Consider the following 15,470-nt stretch of genomic DNA (forward strand, 5'->3'; position numbering starts at 1 on the left):
TTATGATTTGATTTGATTTGACATCAATCCAATCCATCCACCAATCCAGCCCAATCCAACCCACCCCACACCACTGCAATCCACCCCGCCCGATCCAGTGCATGCCAGTCCAACCCACCACAATCCACCCACTCCAATCCCAAACAATCGGATCCACTCCAGTCTGCCCCTCTCCAATCCAAAACAATCTGCCCCACTCCAATTCAAAACAATCTGCCTCACTCCAATCCAAAACAATCTGCCCCACTCCAATCTGTTCCACTCCAGGCACACAAAACATGTCCCAACTTCGATCTGCCCACTCCAGTCTGCCCCATTCCAATTTGAAACATTCCAATCCAAATCTGCCCACTCCAATCAGCCCCATACCACTCTACCCCACACCATTCCAAAACAACCTGCCACACTCCAATGCAAAACAATCTACCCCACTCCAGTTCAGAACAATCTGCTCCACTCCAATCCAAACAATGTGCACCACTCCAATCTGCCCCACTCCAACCAAAAACAATCTGCCCCACTCTAATCTAAAATAATCTGCACCACTCCAAACCAAAGCAGTCTGCCCAGCTCCAATGTGTTCTACTCTAATCCACCTCACTCCAATCCAAAACAATCTTTCCCACTCCAATCTGCCCCAACCCAAACCAAAACAATCTGCCCCACTCGAATCTACCCTACTTCATTCCAATCCACATCAACCCAATCCAATCCACCCATTCCATCCTAATTTAACAAAGTTTAATCCGATCTGCCCCACACCAATCCAGTCCACCCACCAATGCAATCCATCCCAATCCAGCCTAATCCAATCAATCCTATCCATCCCACTCCACCCCAATCCACCACACTCCAATCCAATCCACCACAATCCACCCCTCTCCAATCCAAAACAATCTGCCCCACTCCATTCCGAAACAGTCTGCTCACACAATCCAAAACAACCTGCTCCACTCCAATGCAAAACAATCTGCCCCACTCCAATTTGCCCCTTGTCAATCTGCCCCACACCAATCTGTTCCACTTCAATCTACCCCAATTTAATCCACCCCACTCCAATATGCCCCACTCCATTCTACAGCACTCAATCTAAAACAATCTGCTCCAGTCCAATTTGCCCCAATCCAAAACAATCTGCCCCCCTCCAATCCAATCCACCTCATCCTAGTCCAATCCACCTTCTCCTTCCCAGTTCGCTCACTTCAAGCTGATCCACCTCACACTAATCAAATCCACGTCACACCACCCAAATCCACCCCACTCCAATCCAATCCACCACAATTCACCCAACCCCACTCCAGTCCAAACCAACCCGACCCTCTCTAATCCAAAACATTCAGCACAACTCTACTCTGCCCCACTCTAAACCAAAACAATCTGCCCCACTCCAAACTGCCCTAATACAATACCAAAAAGCTACACCACTCCAATCCAAAACAATCTGTTCCACTACAGTCTGCCCCACTCCAATCTAAAACAATCTGCCCCCTCCAGACCAAAACAATCTGCCTCACTCTAATCTTCCCCACTCCAATCCAAAACAATCTTCCCCAGTTCAATCTGCCTCACTCCCATCCAATCCACCTCATCCCAATCCAACCCACCACTTCATCTCAATTCACCCCACTCCAATACACCCCACTCCAATCCAATCCATTCCACCCCACACCAATCCAATCCACCAACCAATCCAATGCAGCCCAATCCAGACCAATCCAATCTACCTCACACCACCACAACCCACCATACTCCACTGCACCGCAATCGACCCCACTCCAATCAAATCCATCAGAATCCACCCCACTCCAATTCAAAACAATCTGACTCACTCCAGTTAGCCCACTCCAATGCAATACAATCTGCCCCACTACCATCTGCCCCACTCTAATCCAATCCACCTCACCGCAATCCAATCCACCCACTCCATCCTAATTCAATCCACTTCAATCCGATCCACCGAACACCAATCCAATCCAATCCACTCACCATTCCAGTCCACCATAGTCCAATCGAGCTCAATCCAATGCACATCATACCAGCCCACTCACCTGAATCCACCTCACTCCAATCCAATCCACCACAATCCACCCCACTCCCATCCAAAACAATCTGCCCCAATCTAAAACAATCTGCCCCACTCCTGTTTGCCCCACCCAATCAGCAACAATCTGTCCAACTCCAACTTGCCCCACTCCAATCTGTCCCACTCCAATTCAAAACAATCTGCCTACTCCAATCTGGCTCAGTCCAATCTGCACCACTCCAATCCAATCCAGTGCAATCCACCACAATCCACACCACACCACTCCAATCCAATCCACTACACTCCATTCTAATCCACCCCACTTCAATCCAATCCACCTACCCCATTTCAACCCATCCTCTTCAATCCACCCCACTTCAGTCCAGTCCACCCCACTTCAATCCATTCCATCCCTTCCCCATTCAATCCACCCCACTCCAATCCAATCCAATCCACCACAACCCAATCCACCCCACTCCAATCCAATCCACCCATCCCACCCCACTCCAATCCAATCCACCTTAATCCACCCCACACCAATCCAGTCCAGTCAACCTTAATCTACCTGTCAACACCAGGACAGTGCGCGCTCTACCGGCAGCATAATGCAAAATGACAAACCTTATGCAATGTAATAATTCATGCATTATGTGTTGATATTGTATATTAACCTTTTGCACTGCAGGTATTTATCTTGAAATGTCATTAATGCTGTTTGCAATGTATTGTTCATTTTCAAGCCTTTCCTGCAGCCTGGCTGGGTGTGGCATGTGGGCGGGGCTTGGGTCTCTTTAAGGGACCCAGCCCAGCTCCACGTGCTCACTATTCAGAGGTCCCGATGCAGAGCAGCAGCATTTTCCTGAACTCCTTTTCCGGAGGCCTACTTAGGCATTTACCTGGCCATGTCCTCATTATTTTGCTGATCTTCAAGCAGGGCGGTAAGGTGGAGGTCGGGGTATTCCCTCAACTCCGTTTTGGCCTTGTGATTTACAGTGTGCGCAATTTATTCTTGGCAATTAACCCTTGCAGTTCGGATTGGCAGAGTGCGCGATCATTTTGAGGCATTTGTATCTTGATGGTTGAATCGGCAACAGTGTGCGCGATTCATTCTTGGCAATTAACCCTTTCAGTTTGGATCGGCAGAGTGCGCGATAATTTCGAGGCATTTGAATCTTGATGGTTGAATCAGCAAAAGTGTGTGCGATTCATTGTTAGCAATTAACCCTTGCAGTTCAGATCGGCAGAGCGCGCAATCATTCCAGGTATGTGAGTCTTGATGCGCAGTCTGGCAATAAGGTGCGCAATAATTTCTGGGCAATTGAATCTTGAAACTCAGATCAAAGAGAGTGTGATCTTTCTAGACAAAACAAGTTTAGTCCGTTTGCCTATTCTACAGTATCATTCATGAATCCTATAGCAGTTAATTCTTTGGGAACAAATGTACTCATTGATTCTTGTTGTGACGTAATTGCTATTTTAAGGACTAACTTGAGAGAGTTCAATGTTCAGAGTATATGATTATAAAAAGGTCATGTTATTGAAAAGTTCTTGATCTCTCATGTTATTAGAGCATAGATAATTAAAACAAAGTTCATGAAGATTAATGTGAATAACCTTGTTATTGTGTTCTTAACTCTTGCTTCCACAGGTCTCCTTCCCCCCTGTTCCAACCCAAAACCCCATCCCCCACTTGGCCATTCTTTAACTCTGTGCTATGATAGCTAGTAGAGTTTGGAGCTGCCAAGAGGTGGACATATTGGGAACAGGCGCAAACCCCGAGGATCCGGTCTCGCTGACAGAATAGTGAGCCCACGAATTTTAATCCTCCTGGTTTCTGCTAGGTTTTCAATATGGCCACATTGGACGAGTTTCTCAAGGTAATTACGCAGCTTCGATTGGATGTAGTTGAATCTAAAAACATAGCAGCCAATCTAGCAGAAAGAGTTGGTCAGTTACAAGACAGAGTGGGAAAGAAGGAGCAAAGTCCTCTGGGTGCGGGTTGGCTTAATCCTCCTCCTCAAGGTTCAGGAGGGAATCCTCCAACTAACATATCACTCACCATTCCAACACCCATTCCTTTGGCTCCCCCAGAAAGGTTTTCAGGTGATCCTCAGAAGGTACAATCCTTTTTGACTCAAGTAGAATTGCATTTCACCTGTCGACCAAACACCTTTCCTGATCCCCAATCCAGGGTGGCCTTCTTGATTTCCTATTTGATTGGAAACGCGGCCACCTGGGCAATCCCTCTCGTGCATCGAGATAATCCCTTGCTTTATAACTGGAGAGACTTTGTCAGAGAATTTGAAAGTGTTTTTGATAGAAGAGCAGTTACTCTGTCCGCAGACCGAGAACAGTTAGAATTGCGACAAGGAAATAAGGATCTTGTCTCTTACTTGGCTAACTTTAATCGGCTGGTAGCAGAAACGGCCTGGCCTGAGGAATAGAGATCAGCCCTGTTTTATCAAGGACTCAAAGATGAGTTAAAAGACATTCTTGCACAGATTGATCCTCAACCCACGGATTGTCAAGATCTGATAAATCTTGTTTTGAGATTAGACCATCGTCTTGCAGAACCGACAGGGAACACACAAAAAGACTGAGAAAAATCCCTGGCGTGTTCATGAGAATAGAGAATCACAAGTTCATGAAAACAACAATCATGAGCCAATGGAAATAGGAACCATCAGGCGGCCCTTAACGAAAGAAGAGAAAGATCTACGTAGAAAAAACGGACAATGTCTGTACTGTGGTCGAAAGGGCCATTTCGCTAAAGAATGTCCAGCAAAATGTCAACACCAGAGCAATACGCGCTCTACTGGCGACAAAAATGCAAAAACCCAGCACTCTCAAAACAACTTAATTTATGCATTGTGCTGATATGTTGTGGTTTAACCTTTTGCATTGCAGAGTTCAATCCTGAAAACTTATTTTTAATATGCTTACAAATACTGTTCCTTTGCTGCAGGTTTTCAGAGTGTGTTAGGGTGTGGCCCTTTCCAGGGCCTTCCAGAGACTTTTCCTGCAACATGCCTGGGCGTGGTTCTGGGCTGGGCCAAGACTCTATAAAAGAGAGCCAGCCCAACTCCCAGTGCTCACTATTCAGAGGTCCCGGTGCACAGCAGCAGCTTCTTCCTGAGCTCCTGTCCCGGCAGCCTATTTGGATCTTCCAGTCTTCTGCCCTCATCCTTCATTGGTGATCATTTTTCCAGGCGGTAAGACGGTGGTTGGACTGTCCCAACACCGTTATTGAGAATTTTCATATTCTTGATTTAATTCTTAAATGAGTAGCAAATTACTTGCGCGCTACCATTTCTTGACATTTATATGGTAGTTTACAAATAGGCAAGACGCGCAATTTATTTCATAAAGATTTGACTTTGTTATTCATTGCGCGCTACCATTTCTTGACATTTATATGACAGTTTACAAATAGGCAAGATGCGCGATTTATTTCATAAAGGTTACACTTTGTTATTCATTGCGCGCTACCATTTCTTGACATTTACATGGTGGCTTAAGAATCTGCAAGACGAGCCATTCGTTTTATGGTGTTTAAACATTGTTGTCCATTGCGCGCTACTATTTCTTGACATTTACATGATGTTTTACGAATTGGCAAGATGCACAACTCATTTCATGAGCATTTAACTTTGTTGTTCATTGCGCGCTACCATTTCTTGACATTTACATGGTGGCTTAAGAATCGGCAAAAGAAGCGCGATTCGTTTCATTGTACTTTGATCTTGTTATTTATTGTGAGCTGTTATTCCTTGACATTTACATCGTGTTTTACGAATCGATAAGACGCGCAATGTGATTAATGATGATTTGACTTTGATATTCATTGCGTGCTACCATTTCTTGGTATTTTACATGGTAGCACTCCAATTGGCAAGACGCACGATTCTCTCCTCGAGTTTTAATTCATGTTGTTTATTCTATGCCACTATTCTAAGATATTTATTATGTAATATTCGAGTTGACAAGTTATGTGATTTGTTTCCTGAATCCATATTGTGTTATTCATGGTGCACAATCCTTTTATGTATATATCTGCAATATGCACAAATTGTGTTGAAGTATTTTAAGAGTACACAGAAGGCCAGAGTTTCTAGATGCAATATTGTATAGTCCTAGTATACATTCTCAAAACAGGATTTATATGACTGGTTTAAAATTTAGTCAGAATGTTTTTTCTGATTCTCATGTAAAGGAAAGTACTTGAATAAGAAAGTTTTCATTTAATTCATCTTGATTCCCCTACAGGTATCCGGCCATTTTGAAACTTAGTCATTTTAAACTTAACTCTTAGATTGTTCATGTTTTCAGAGTGACTAGGCTTAGAACCATAGTCTAGTATTGATTTCATGAGATATAATTTTCATATTGTGTGTTCTAACCTTTTTGTTACTACAGGTCTCCTTCCCAGCTGTTCACTTCCTATTCCCCTCTTCCCCGCTTGAACTCTCTCAGTCTCTGTGATTTATCTATCAGAGTCTTGGAGCTGTTCAGTGGTGGACGTATTGGGAACGTGCACAGACCCCGAGGATCTGGTGACTCTGACACAAAACCAAAAAGTAAACAAAACCCTACCAAGAAGGTTGTAGCCAATGCACAGATCAAGCAGGAAAACTAGAACACCCAAGGTGTAAGGAAGGGTTGCTCTTGGGTGTAACCGTGTACCCTTCACAAGATGGTAGAAAAGTTTTACTCAAGTCAAGACATTTAAAACTAGATCTAGAAGTACTGGTAAAACAAAACACTTATCTAAAGAAAGCCTTAGTAGATTCCTGGGCTACTGGTCATTTTATCGATGCACAATTGATTCAAACATGGGGGATCCCATGTAAGAAGTAGAAAACACCAGAAATAATACAAGCCATAGATGGAAAGCTCCTAGCTGGAGGTCCGGTGACTCAGCAGACCTTCCCTGTGTCGGTGATCTGTAAAGGGGGAAATCAAGACACCAAGCATGTAGAAAAAATAATCTTTGATGTAATCCATGCTCCTCAGTATGGAATTATCCTAGGAATGCCGTGGTTTAGTTACCACAATCCTTTAATAAATTGGCAAGAAAGGAAAATCACATTTTCTTCCTTCTGTGTAAAGAAAAATGTCTCCAGACATCAAGAGTCACAGATTCTATCACAGCCGCAGAAAAAGATGTAATGCTGCCTTTGCAGTATTCATCCTTCCTTGATGTTTTTGACGAAAACAAAGCAGGAACCTTGCCTCCTCACAGACCATATGACTGTCAAATTGATCTGACTCCTGGTGCTATACTCCCTAGTTGTCATGTGTATACCGTGTCTGAACACAAAAATCAATATCTAAGAAGCTATTTAGATCATTTTCTAGCTAATGGATTTATCCGCCCTTCCAAGTCTCCTGCAGCATCTCCTCTTTTTTTTGTCCCCAAGGCTAATGGGGATCTTAGGGCTTGTATAGACTATAGAGGATTAAATAAAATCACTGTAAAGAATAAATACCCATTACCCTTGATCCCTGTCCTGTTGGACCAAGTTAAAAAAGCCAAAATCTACACCAAGTTAGTCCTAAAAGGAGCTTATCACCTAATCAGGATGAGAGAAGGCGACGAGTGGAAAACTGCCTTTAAAACTCGATATGGTCTATTTGAATACACAGTCATGCCCTTTGGACTTTGTAATGCTCCAGCAGCATTCCAATTCTTTCTGAATGATGTCCTTGGAGAATATCTAGATCTATTTGCTGATATTCTAATCTATTCTGATAACAAAGTCGAACATGTACAACATGTCCAGAAGATTCTCACAGTCCTTCAAAAACATCATTTATATTGCAAATTGAGCAAATGTGAATTTCATGTTACCAACGTTGAATTTTTAGGGGTCATCCTTAACCCTCAAGGCATGGTCATGGCAGAAAGAAAAGTGCAAGCAGTATCTGATTGGCCAATCCCAAAAACAGTTTGAGATGTTCAGTGCTTCCTTGGTTTTGCAAATTTCTGTCGCAGGTTCATAAACCATTTCTCACAGACAGTGGCACCAATCACCAAGTTACTACAAAAGAAAGAACCATTTGCATGGTCGCCAGAAGCTGACAAGGCTTTTTCAACATTAAAAGAAGCCTTCTCCACCGCCCCATTCTTGACTCGCCCAGATACTGAACGTCCATTCATAGTTGAAGCAGATGCTTCAGATATGGCAATTGGTGCAGAGTTTTTGCAAAGCAACAAAGATGCCAGTCAGCTACACCCTGTAGCTTACATGTCTCGAAAACTGAACGAAGCGGAACAAAATTATGTAATTGCTGAGAAAAAACTTCTAGCAATCCGTGATACCTTCAAACAATGGAGACACTATTTGCTAGGCGCCAAGTACACTAGTACAGTATACACGGATCATCGTAATCTCTAGCTCATGAGTTCAGCTAGAGTTTTGACTCCTCGACAATTACGATGGATGCTGTTTTTTGCCGAGTTTGATTTTGTGGTAACCTTCCATCCTTGCAAAGACAATTGCAAAGCGGATGCCTTGTCCAGACAAGACTCTACCATGTTACCCACAATCCAGCCCCCACGAGTTATCATTGCTGCAGACAAAATCCTTTGTATCAATAAAACTGAAGATTTTTGTTGAAAATATTCGTAATTCTTTCACCATCGTAAAATGGCAGAAAGGGGCTCAAGCAGACCCCAAAAGATCAATCAAACAAGGCCTACCTTTTCATGATGCATGTTTATTTGTTTCAACTACCAAGTTGCGCAAATTAGTGTTTCATTGGTTGCATGTTATACCTATGGCAGGTCATCCAGCTATTCCTAAGACACTTGAACTAATCCAACAATATTTTTGGTGGCCTACTTTGACAAAAGACGTCAAGCAAATGGTAACTAACTGTGAAGTTTGTGCTTCTCCCAACTGCACTCCGACCTTGGGAACACATATCAATAGACTTTATTACAGGACTGCCAGTTGTTCAACATCACTCAGTAATCCTTGAAGAGGTAGATAGTCTCACAAAATATGCACATTTCATTGCTTGCAGGAAATTGCCTACCTCCAGTGAATTGGCAACAATACTTTTAAATTGAGTGGTCCGTTATCATGGATTACCAAAAGTAGTTATCTTTGATCGAGGGTCACAATTTGCCTCTAACTTCTGGAAAACGTGGTGCAAAACACTGCAAGTTACATCTACGTTATCTACCAGTCATCATCCTCAAACGGATGGCCAAACTGAGAGGCTAAATCAAACATTGAAACAATATTTGCGTGCTTACGCTGAAAAAGAACTCCATTCTTGGGTATCAATGCTTTGGTTAGCTGAACTGGCCTACAATGACTCGTATCATACTTCTACTGGAGCAACGCCCTTTTGTGGTCTATTTGGTTATCACCCAGATACATTGCCAATCACAAATCCACAAGAAAGTTCACTTACACCAGCAGTGTCAGAAACAATACAACAACTCCATCAAACCCAGAAACAAATCCAGCAACATCTAAACAAAGCAAAACAAAAGTATAAAAAACATTATGACAAAAAACATTGTGAGGGACCACAATATAAGCCAGGCGATAGAGTGTGGCTTTCCACACACCACATTGATTTCAAGAAAAGACATATGTTTAATCCCAAATATATAGGTCCTTACACAGTTCTTCAACAGATCAATGCAGTAACCTACAAACTACAGTTACCAAAATCATTACGTATTCATCCAGTGTTTCATACTTCTCTCCTGAAAAGAGTATTCCAGAAAACTCGCTTTCGACCAACTCCAGTACTAGTACAAGAAGAATTGGTATACGAAGTAAAACAGGTTCTGGATTCAAAATTTAGAGGTCGTACTCTCTGGTATCTAATATCTTGTAAAGGGTACGGTCCAGAGAACGACTCATGGGTCTCAGCATCTGACATTCATACTCCACGACTAGTGCAGTGTTTTCACCCCCTAAACCCAGACAAGCCAGGCCCTAGAGTGCGTTCGGGAGGGGGGAGTACTGTCAACACCAGGACAGTGCGGGCTCTACGGGCAGCATAATGCAACATGACAAACCTTGTGCAATGTAATAATTCATTCATTATGTGTTGATATTGTATATTAACCTTTTGCATTGCAGGTATTTATCTTGAAATGTCATTAATGCTGTTTGCAATGTATTGTTCATTTTCAAGCCTTTTCTGCAGCCTGGCTGGGTGTGGCATGTGGGCGGGGCTTGGGTCTATTTAAGGGACCCAGCCCACCTCCACGTGCTCACTATTCAGAGGTCCCGGTGCAGAGCAGCAGCATTTTCCTGAACTCCTGTTCCGGAGGCCTACTTAGGCATTTAGCTGGCTTTGTCCTCATTATTTTGCTGATCTTCAAGCAGGGCGGTAAGGCGGAGGTCGGGGTAGTCCCTCGACTCAGTTTCTAGAAACATTTGAGTTCTGGCCTTGTGATTTACAGTGTGCGCGATTTATTCTTGGCAATTAACCCTTGCAGTTTGGATCGGCAGAGTGCGCAATCATTTCGAGGCATTTGAATCTTGATGGTTGAATCCGCAACAGTGTGCGCAATTCGTTTTTGGCAATTAACCCTTGCAGTTCGGATCGGCAGAGTGCGCAATCATTTCGAGGCATTTGAATCTTGATGGTTGAATCAGCAACAGTGTGAGCAATTCATTCTTGGCAATTAACCCTTGCAGTTCGGATCGGCAGAGTGCGCGATCATTTCAAGGCATTTGAATCTTGATGGTTGAATCGGCAACAGGTGCGCGATTCATTCTTATCAATTAACCCTTGCAGTTCAGATCGGCAGAGCGTGCGATCATTCCAGGTATTTGAGTCTTGATGCATAGTCTGGCAATAAGGTGCGCAATTATTTCTGGGCAATTGAATCTTGAAACTAAGATCAAACAGAGAGTGATCTTTCTAGACAAAACAAGTTTAGTCAGTTTGCCTATTCTACAGTATCATTCATGAATCCTATAGCAGTTAATTCTTTGGGAACGAATGTACTCATTGATTCTTGTAATTGCTATTCTAAGGACTAACTTGAGAGAGTTCAATGTTCTGAGTATATTCTGAGTATATGATTATAAAAAGGTCATGTTATTGAAAAGTTCTTGATCTCTCATATTATTAGCGCATAGATAATTACAACAAAGTTCATGAAGATTAATGTGAATAACCTTGCTATTGTTTTTTTAACTCTTGCTTCCACAGGTCTCCTTCCCCCCTGTTCCCAACCTAAAACCCCATCCCCTACTTGGCCATTCTTTAACTCTGTGCTATGATAGCTAGTAGAGTTTGGAGCTGCCAAGAGGTGGACATATTGGGAACAGGCGCAAACCCTGAGGATCTGGTCTCGCTGACACCACCCTACTCCAGCACAATCCAGCCCACACCAATCCAAACCACACCACATCAATCCAGTTCAACCCACTCCATTTCAGTCCAATCTACCATAATCTAACCCACCCAAATCCAAACCACTGAACTCAATCTACTCTACTCCAATCTAATCCACCCAAACCCAATCCACTCCACACCAATCCACCGAAACCAAACCACCTCTCCTCATTATAATCCACTCCACCCCACTCCAATTCAATTAACCTCATCCAGTCTACCCCCTCCAATCCATCACTCTCCAGTCAACCCACCCCACTGTACCCCAATCCAATCCACCACATTCTACTGAAATCAAATCCACCCCACTGCCTCAATCCACTCCAACCCACTCCACCCTATTCTACCCCACTCTACTCCACTCTACATCACTACCCTTTACAATACTGGGCTCTACAGCACTCTCTACCACTGAGCCACCAAACTCTAATCCTGCCTACTCAACTCTAAGACACTCTATTCTCCATACTCCATTCTGTGACACTCTACTCCAACAATTCCACTATATGACACTCTATTCCCAAACTCCATGCTACCACACTACATGCCACTAACCTTTAGCCATGCTGAACAGCAGCCACACTGGTGTACACCTTAGCAAATACACATTGCCAAAGCCAATAGCTCTTGTATAAGCAAGGATTATTGGTTTTGCCAATGCTTGTTTTTGTTTGGGATTGCCAGGTTCCCTGAGCATCAAACCATCCACTATAAGTAGGGTGGGGGGGTCTAATGTTATTGCCCTGACAGCCACTATTCTGTCAACCCATTAGTGTAGGTTTCCGACTGTGGAGTCAGCAGGTACATCACAGTTGGAAACCTGTCGGTCCTCCCAACTCATAATAGATGAAGCAGACTGAGGTTTTGACAGATATGATACTCCACTGTGTGCAATAATACTTGTTTATTAATGATGAGGCTGATATGCCATGGCCTTGCCACTAGCTGGGTGTAGATGCTGAGCTGCCATGTTTTTCCTTCCCTGATGGACTCTAATTCAAAGTAAGAGCTCTGCCACCTTTCATAAAACGAAAGGACAAATGAGGCCCTATTAGAAGCTTTTGAATCATATCCCTCTGCCATCCCATCCCCACAAAAACACTTCTGACAGGCTTGGACAGAAGCAGCCATCACAATTACTAAGGGGAATTTGCTTGCATCTCCCTTACTAATATAAGTATTTACTTCACCAAATGAAAAAATCTGTATATCTGTTGGCCACCTCAGATTCTTGCCTTCTTTCACTGAATGGTTTTTTGTTGGCCATAGGACTCCATACACTTTACTTCAGCTAACCAGTGGTAAAGTGATTGTGTTCTCCCCTTAATTAAAACATTTTAAAGTTGCTGTACTCTCAGTTGGCATTTGTTTTGCTCACAAGTCCCTAGTAGTTAGCATATAGTATATAGTACTATATGTACTCAGAGCCTGTATTTGAATGGCTACTAGTGTGCAGCCTTGATGGGCTGTTTCTAACTGCCATTTTAACTAAGCAGAATTAGCCTTCAGCCAGACCTAAACTGTCCTTTTCATTACCTGTAAGTTACGCCTAAGCTAGGCCCCAAATGTCCATAGAGCATGGTATTTAATAAGAGGGACATGTAGGACATGTATATTTAATGTTTTGTATGTCTTCTGGCAATAAAAAAGTCAATTTTCAATGTTTTAAGACTAATCCTCTGATAAGCAAACATTGGGTTACATTATAACAGTGTATAATGATGAATTTCAGTTTTAGGAGCAGATAGAAAGATGATTCAGGGTATTATTCCAATAGTATTTTAAAAACCAACTTAATGGTAAGATCAGATTTTATATTAGTATTTTAAAAATGACACCTTTAGAAAGTTGTAATTTCCCTGCCTAAGCCAAATGTGGCTTTCTGTCACTGTTCAATGTCACTTGACTGTTGAATGGCTGCCATGTAATGAGACACGGATTGCTTCCAGACAGTAGACAAAAGGCAGGCGTGTGAGAAGTCTTTTTCCTCCTTGAGCAGGATGGCCTGCAGGGCTGTTTCCAACCCTTTCCAGAACCTCAAAGTCCACTTACTCTGTTACTGGCAGATATAGCTCACAACTAGGCCTGCTTCCCTTTGTCTTCCTTCTCAGATTGGCTACAACCCAGTAGGAGAGGAAACTGCCCAGAACTGGTTTCAATTGACCACCAGGAAGGGTTTTCCCATTTCCATAACCACACCTATGAGTGAGCACAAGGATCTCTGACAGCAAGAATAGTTTTGCCATGGTAATTTTTGGGAAAGAGGGGTAAATATGAAGCGCTACAAAAGTAGGTAGGTTCATCCCTGCAATCATTTACCCCATTGGTTAAGGAGAGGCCAGGAATTCTCCAGCCACAGGCTGGCATTGGGCACAAAGGTGACAATCCTATTACCCACCTCAGGACACTCCTGGACCTGTGAAGATCAGAAGAAGGACAGCACTGCTGCCTGAATCCTGAAGGAAGACTGAATCTGCTTGCCTTGAACCCAGGATATCCAAAGTGACTCAAAGGGTAAGTTAGCTATAGGGACACAACAAGCTTCCAGAGGCCTCTTTCCTTGCAACTTCCCAGCTCATCAGTTCCAAATGGACCTACATTGAAACCTGCTGCTGGCCTCTGTTGGCGTGAGTCCTTATCCCTGAGTACTGAACCCAAGGTCCTGGATCCTTGCCTGACGTTTAAGTGCACTTATCGTGTCCCCAAACTCCAAGAAGTATGACGTAGAAATGTTTTGCCAATTTCTGCCTGAGAACCATCTAAGAATGAGAGTGCCATTGAAACATAGCTGCCAATGATGAATTGGCAGTCAGCCTCAGTTTTCTGGTTTGTTACACTGAAAGAGATCTGTTCCAGAAAGGTTTTGAAGTCCAAACACTGGAGTCTTCATTGAGAAAGATGCCGAGCAACAACCCAATGATGTTGAAGCTTGCCAGGGCACACACAATGGACTTCACCTGCTTGAAGCTTTCCTACCACTGACAACAACCAAACAAGGACCCCACTCTTCAGCAAAACTCCGCCTTTGAGTTCCACTTCAGATCCAGCTTTCACTTTGTCCACTGACTAGTTGATGACCCTTTTTCACCATAATAATTTCTAAGTCCGAAGGCACACTTTCCACAGGGACGAGCCTGGTTCCTCTATCTGACCCATGCTGATATACGGTGAACCCCCAGGACCTCTGCACAATTTGCTTAGAGATTATACCCATGTTTTTGAGGCACCCTTGGGGGCGCCCCTCTCAGCTTTCTTAACGCCTGTGGGAGCTCATTGCCTCAGATACAGTCTGGGGCATGTCAGGACTGGCAGTTATTCTTCTATGAGCATGTACCCACTCCCATTCAAGGAATACCAAGGCCACAAAGCAAGCGCATTCTTGTCCTTGTACATTCCTTACACTGCAAATCTGTCCTAGTAGATACTGTTTCAGGGAAGGCAGTGTTTCCAAAATAAATGTATATCTAGCATAGTTATCACAAAAGCAGTGACAGGACCTCATTAACTGTGCACCTGTGTAAGTACTTCCTTGAACCCTCAAGGATCACCAATTTACCTTCATAATTATATTCCTAACTAAGGGCTACCAAAGCCTCCTATGAGTAACCCCCCTCCAAGTTTACAGCAAACACTCCTGTGAAGTGCCTAGAAGTGGTAGCCGTGTGGCGTGGGGAATCTCCTTTTCTGTGTCCTGGCTGCAGGCAACCAAAACATCTGCCTCTCTCCAAGGGTTTCTTTACCCCTCGATTCACATTTCCCTGCTTTTCAGGAGTGGGTTGGAACTCGTTCTTCTTTTTAGGAGTTTAGGTCCCTAAGAAGTTTTCTATTTGAGAACTGTTGCCCTTTCCTTTTCCTTGTGTCTACATGACCCCTCCCTTACATCAGCTGGGCTTCCAAGCATCCTGGACCCATACGCTTGGAGATTATTAGACATTGGTTTATCTCCAAAGATCAATTACTGAGATTTACTCTGCCACAACCAACTTTATAACTCATTATTATAAGTATCCATTGTACTGCTTTTTACCCACCCTTACAGTGCCTTTAATGAAATATCCATTAACCCAGC

The sequence above is a fragment of the Pleurodeles waltl genome, chromosome 5, assembly GCF_031143425.1.
Source record: "Pleurodeles waltl isolate 20211129_DDA chromosome 5, aPleWal1.hap1.20221129, whole genome shotgun sequence".
NCBI classification, from domain to species: Eukaryota; Metazoa; Chordata; class Amphibia; order Caudata; family Salamandridae; genus Pleurodeles; species Pleurodeles waltl.